A 6946-nucleotide genomic window follows, 5' to 3' on the forward strand; every position below is an offset into this window, starting at 1 on the left:
TCAGCTCTCCGGAACTGCAGCAAGTAAAAAAAAAAGTTTCCTGAGACATTAACATATATTCAATTACGCTACAATATGTGTCAGAGAACACATTCAAATGTGGGTTCGTGATCAGTTCTGAGGCTTTGACCGGTGTCGTGTCTCGACTAATCACACTGCTAATAATTCAGTTTTGAAGCCACACTGCGATCAAATGAAATGAGGGAAGAAGCTGCGGCTGCAGCATTTGAATGATTCCAGTTGAGGGGAACATCTGTGCCTCCCCTGCCCTCCCATGTGTCTCTTTTTGATTAAACTTGTAAATCAGGGATGATGATCACACAACAGTTTCTGTAGATGAAACGTCTCAGAGATTTAAACACGGCGACGAGCCAAATAAGCTGTAATACGCCGGGTAAACAAAAGAGGGGAAGAATTAAATTTGCTTGTGATGTCTAACGGGGAGACATCAGAGACCCTGGTTCATCTAACGTCTTCTGACAGGAGGCTGGCCGTCCCTCTGTGACTGCAGACAGAAAGGAAACACCCATGTCCCTGAACTGAGGCTGTTTCAGCATAAATTTGTCTTTTCAAGCTGTTTTTCAACCCTTCAGGAAGAGCAGTGGAGGCTCAGCACTGTCCTTCTCCGTCTGTCCTCTGTCCCCTCTCTCCTAACCCCCTCCCTAATCCATATTCCACTCTCAGTCCCTCTCTTCTCCCCCACCCCATTCACAATCCTAGACGACAGCTCAGAAACAGCCGTTACGCGCCCGCACCACGTGAGGCTTCGTTCCTTTCGCTACACTCTCCGTGGCGCTTGGCACGAGTGCCTGTCACACAGAGAGACAGAGCAAAACCCTGACCCGTGTCCTTGCCCTTGGAGACACAGGAAAATGAAAGCCTGACTAGTGAAAAGGAGTTGAGTACGAGTGAAAGCAGGAAGACGGGCTGGGGGAGTAAGGAGGGGGGGACTGCTTTGTCACCACAGTCACTGAGCATTCTTCCATGGACTCCAATTTAGCTGGACAGCAGCACCTGGGATACAGACTAGTACAGCAGAGCAGACAGGACCAGAAATATATACCTGACTCAAAACCATGTCTCATATATTCTCTATAGATTATAGACTAGGTTACGAGTCAGAAATACATGTACTGACATACAGTATGTGGGTAAAAATAGGGAGTACTACTACAATAGTTGGTCTAAAAAACACTGACAGGAAAACTTTTACCCTTGGTCTAAAAACACTGACAGGAAAACTTTTACCCAAGTCTGTGTTTGATCCCATTTAGAGGAAAACAGAACCTAAAGTACAATCCAGCAGCAGATTTCAAATTTCAAAGTCCAAAAACCAAAGTTGTTGTTTTCAGTAAATCAAAACTAAAATTGGCAATTCTGGCAATTAATCCCCCTATTTTGCAGGCCTTCTCTACCTGAAGTATTTAAAGTAAAAGTAAAGACCAACACTGAAAATATCCAAACTTCCAGGTCCAGATCTAGAATCTAGGGTTTATGTTTTTAGCCACGTTCCTGAAAGTTGTCTCACGTTGAGGTGCCTCCCTGGGACTTGGACCGCTCCATTGGCCTGACTGCATCATGGAGCGGGGCACAGCTGTTGGCAGCACACCCGCTGGCTTCACGGCCCCACCTGCTGTCTGCAATCCAGATGTCGTCTTAAATAAAAAGAAAACAGAAAACAGTTTTACATTCTGAGATTGAGCTTTTTCTACGTTTTCCCTCCCTACATGGATCTAACCCTACTTTGCGGTCTAGAAAAAGTGCAAATTTAACATGCAGCAACCGCAGAGATGCTGCTGTTATAAACTTATTTTCCTGACAGTAGAATAAAACACCTGGGGGACACCAGCCAAAGTTTCCTTGTGTGTGTGAATCTGCTGTATCATCTTTATTACATCCTGGACTAACTGATCAAACAAGCACTTTGTGTGAGGGCATCTTCACATTCACTCCTCTGATGGAAAAAAAAATCCCACCTGAGCCTGTGCAATTATCACAAGAAGAGAGATGTCTAAACTGCTCTGCTGACCCACACTCTGATTAGCACCACTGCTGGAGCACCAATTCTAAAGGAGCCGCGCATCAACAATACAATGAGACGCTAATTGCTGATAAAATTAATTCCGTGGGCCAACAGAACAGAGCGGGGAATACCTGAGTCCCAAAACTTCCTGAGTAATTGGACTGCAGTGGAGCGGTGGTTTTCACCCCAAACCACAATTCCTCTGGTGACCTTGCAGACTGAATACCTAGAGGCAAAGACTCAGACAGGAAGAGAGGAGAGAATGGTGCGCGGGATATGGGGCGTTGTTTATTGTTGGCTTCCAGATTTTTCGTGAGGACTTACTGTAAACTGCTTTGGCACAACAGATGTACAGTAGTAGGAGTGTTAGCCTCAGTCGGTGGAAGTCATTTCTGTTTGCAGTCCTGACAAAACCGGAAAAAAAACAATAAATAGTATATTATTATTTGTATTATTATTTTTATTGACTCCAGGTCTAGGCTTGCAGGCCAGTGAGCTAGCAGCTAGCACCTATTAGCGGCTAACACTATGTTTACAAATTTGACTGATTACTGCCTTGCATATTTTATATGTTTTGTGTGTCTTAATAGTTCACTAACTGCTTGCAAATAATCATTGTGGCGTTTTGTGGGTCTTTTTTTTTTTTTTTTATGGCATTTTGTGGGTCTTTTTTTTTTTGAACTTGAATTTTTAATGTAACAATGACTAATCCTGTTGAATATGAATATGCAACAAGTTGGTGTGAGTGCTGTGAAACTTCACAGCTAGAGCGTAAAGATTCATCCAGAGGTGTAACGTAAGCATTTTAGCGTTTCTGCTGCACAACTGAACATTTATTCCTAATTAACATTTCTTTCACGCCTTACTTCAGCAAAGATCATGTAAATGCACTCCCAATCCAATTTTAGAAGGTTTTACCATAAGTGCCAACATCTGCAGAGTCTGAACTTCACACTTTAGTTCATTTTAAAGAGGCAGTGTGCAGACGTTGTGTGTGAGTTGTGTAGATTGTTTGTGCATCTCCACTTGTTTTCTACTTAGGACGATGCCAGTGGAGAGTGGACCAGTGAGTCAGGGCTTTTGTGGAGATATTTACGAGGCTGGTATGACAGGGCTGATGTAGAGTCCAGAGGTCATGTTAGTGATAAAACACTTTCTCTCTGTGTGTGTGTGTGTTTGTGTATGTGCTCGTATTTGTGCGCTTGACAATCCAGAATCTTTCAGCCGGTTCTTGGGGTCAGACACTGGAATACAATATAAATAAAATCACCAGTGGGCCACCAGTTGATTAACACTGCTTTAGATCATGGACCATGAAACCGATGGGGGGGATGCTGCAGGACCGCCCCCTGTTTAAGCCATGGAAAATTCAATCGTCCAATGACATTGTTTCACACTTGTTTACCTGCCACAATACATTATAAAATGTCAAATAATCTGTGCTGTTTTACACAGTTTTCACAGTTACTGTTGGCAGAAAATGTTTTTGTTTTTTGTCATCTTTAATAATTTATTGTACGGCATGACAAAACAAAAAAAAAGATACACACCTCAATTATGGTGCTATTTCTGTCCTGTTACCTGTCAGTGACACTGCGCTCAGACCAGCTGGGATTAATTAGTGAATGTGGATGAGCAACACACACACACGCACATGGATGGAGAGAGAGAGAGAGTTATTTGGTCAGTCAAACATGTACTTTTCAATATTCCCACATAAAAAGTCTTATTTACTAGTGATCACTCTGGAAAAATGTTTTCTCACTTTTTCCTGTTCACTCCACTCGTACACCAGAACACACCGGCATCTTTTAGAGAGTGAATGTGAAAACCCATCCAGAGCAGCATGTTGCCAATAAACACCCTTCCTCCTCTGCTGTAATTACAGGAAGCTCACTCTTCAGTTCACACCTTGTGTGTGTGTGAGTGTGTGCGCGCCTCATATCTTTTCCATGTCATGGGGCCTCTGCTCTGCCTCAGCACCTGGCAATGATACTCCATCAGTAAAAAAAAATGTTGCCAACATTTCTGTCACTGGATTTTAAACAATTTCTAGAGGTGCCCTGAAGTAAGAGAGCTATCTGGAGGAAACCAGAAGTCATGTAGCCCTCGCTCACACTGACACATTTCCCTTTTATGTGCAGCGCGGTGCTTTGTGTTGGCAAAATCCTCGGCCGGAGAGGACAAGCTGTAACTCTTGTCAGTGTGTGTGGGCTGGTGCCGCGCACTGCTGATTGTGATAGAAATAAAGGCGCTGACAGGTTTTAAAGATAGGTTGTCAGCAGCCTTAACCTTGAGAACGGTGTGTGTATATATGTATATATATTCATAATATACATGCATACAACACTCTCTATATATTTTACATATATTTATACATACATATATATATTTATATAAGTATACAGTATATACACATACGTATATAAATAAACATGGTGTAAATATATCTATATATATTTGGTATATGCATACAAATACATTTACATATATAAATATATATACACATATACAAATATACTTGGTGTAAATATACATCTATATATATTTGGTATATACATACACACACATATATATAAACATATACAGTATGTATATATGTTTATCTATGTATATTTATATTGGTGAGTGTGTGATGAAGTTACAAACTACACTGGAGATTCAGTTTGCTGATGTAAGTGAATTAATGAAGAGACGGCGGGGAAATGAAAGTGAATTTAACAGCTATAATTAGCCTTTAGCTGATGTGTGGTCAAACGTATAGCAGTGTGGCCAACACACACACACACACACACACACCTACACAAAGAGGGAGTAAGAAGATTAACTGGACTCAAGGTACCAGAGAGTTCAATTGGGAGTATTCATCAAGAGAACCACGTGAGTCATTGTGTTTGGGAGAACGTGTGGGAGAAAATTTACATTTGCACTTTTTCTTTTTTTTTTCTTTTAGTATTTGTGTGTGTGTGTGTGAGAAAGCGAGAGAGAGAGTGTGTGTGTGGGGGCATTTTGCAGCTTATTCGCTTTTTTTTTTTTTTTTAATCCAGTCGCTTCTGTAGTGGAAACTCATTAGCATTGTGATAATAAGAGATGAGAGAGGTTGCCAGTGTCAGCACATACAGTCGGGTTTTTAATGGTCATAACTGGATTCTGGTGCAAGTGCACGTCTGTGAAGGCATCTTCAATTTCATTACCTCCCTCACTCCGCCCCAGCAAACTGCCCTCAGGTTAACTCTTCTGTAATCCTTTGCTTTATCGAAAGCGTGTTAAATTATTAAAAACGTTTAAAGGTGAGTAAAACAAACAGGTCGTCATTAAATCTGATCCCAAACTTTGAACTAAACTCAGTGAAATAACAGCAGTTTGTTAAACAAACAATGACATTTATCCTCACTTTACTATTTTAACACTCTTTTTAGCACAAAACTTTTTTTGTTTTTTTCAATGACTTGATTAAAGGGTAAATCAATAAAAAATTTATTTTTTTTAATGAAAATAACAATTGATTCCTCTCCACATCCTTTGTTTGAGTCCAAAGTAGTAGGTTGTAAGTCAGACAGTTCTGTTTCCAGTGGAGAATTTCGTCTTGTGGAAATTCAGAGGAAGATGTTTTTCAATCATTGTTTTGGACAGTTGAAGGTCAGGTCGTCTACCAGCTGTTCTCTGCCGTGAGCTGATCAAATAAAGAGCAACGCAGCTGAAGACTTGACAAAGTTATAATGATCAAACTGCCCAAAGAGAGACGTCCTAACACGAAACACTTATTAAAATTTGATCCATTTTAAAATTGTAACGTGTGTCCTGCTCTGACCTTTCTCGACCTTCCAGCGCACAGTGAATTATTGATGTGTTTTTAGTGAAGGTGCGCAGTTTAGCTGACGTCTACAAAACATTTGGGTGAGTCAGACAACAGCAGCAGACTTAGGAATTGTTAGCTTGTTTTTAATGCAGACCTAATACTACTACTACTAATAAATGTTATTAATTAGTTTTGTCATAACTTTCTATTATTTTTTAATTTCAAATATTTTTGTATTCATATAACATCAATAATAATAAAATACAAATAATATTAATAGATACTAATACTAATAACATGATTTATAATTTATTATTTTATAATAATTATTAAAATATTTAGTTAAAGTTTCAATATTAGAAGATTTAAAAAATATAATTGTTATGATAAAACGTCCACAGCTGCAGAAGGGGGCGCTGCAGTGGGTGTAATTATTGCCATATCAACAAAGTCTCTTCAGTACATAAACACTTCTGTTCAGACCAGGTGACATCATCGTCTGTCCTCTCTTCCAGGTGACCTCTGACCCCTGGATCTTTGGCTGATTTGATGCTGATTTTTCTTCTTGTAATTTTACTTCATATGAAGTGAGAACCTTGAAGTGGCTCGAATTCTTCTTCTGTGAAACAGTCCAGTGGATAAAACGATTCCAGGTCAAGGATCAGGGGACATTTCATTTTTTTAGAAATCGTTTCCCCTCAAGGTCCCACCACCGACTCATGCAGCTCGTCTGTACCAAGGACCAGGTTCTGTGAACTGTTGGTCTGGTTCTGTTGAACTGAGTCGGCTAAAGACCAGCACTTGGACGACGCTGTGGTGGCTTCCCTATTCAGCAGGCTGGGCGTGGCATTAAAATGCCTGAACTGCATGACTTTCCCCCCCTGAGGGGTGAGGGAGGCCCTGACCTGGGTTTCGGTGGACCTGCAGACCCGGCTCAAATTCAACACAGCATCCTGGAGGAGCAGGTGGAGCTGTGGTGGTTCAGAGATCCAGGGAAGTCTCTGCTCTGCTACTGCGTGGCCGTTCTTCTCATTCTGGGCTGTGGCCTGGGGGGTGTCGGACTCCTCTCCACCACCACCAGCGTCTCGAGTGAATGGCGGCTGGGCACGGGCACCGCCCTCTGC

This window comes from Cynoglossus semilaevis, chromosome 2 (genome assembly GCF_000523025.1).
Source record: "Cynoglossus semilaevis isolate Cse_v1.0 chromosome 2, Cse_v1.0, whole genome shotgun sequence".
Classification (NCBI taxonomy): domain Eukaryota; kingdom Metazoa; phylum Chordata; class Actinopteri; order Pleuronectiformes; family Cynoglossidae; genus Cynoglossus; species Cynoglossus semilaevis.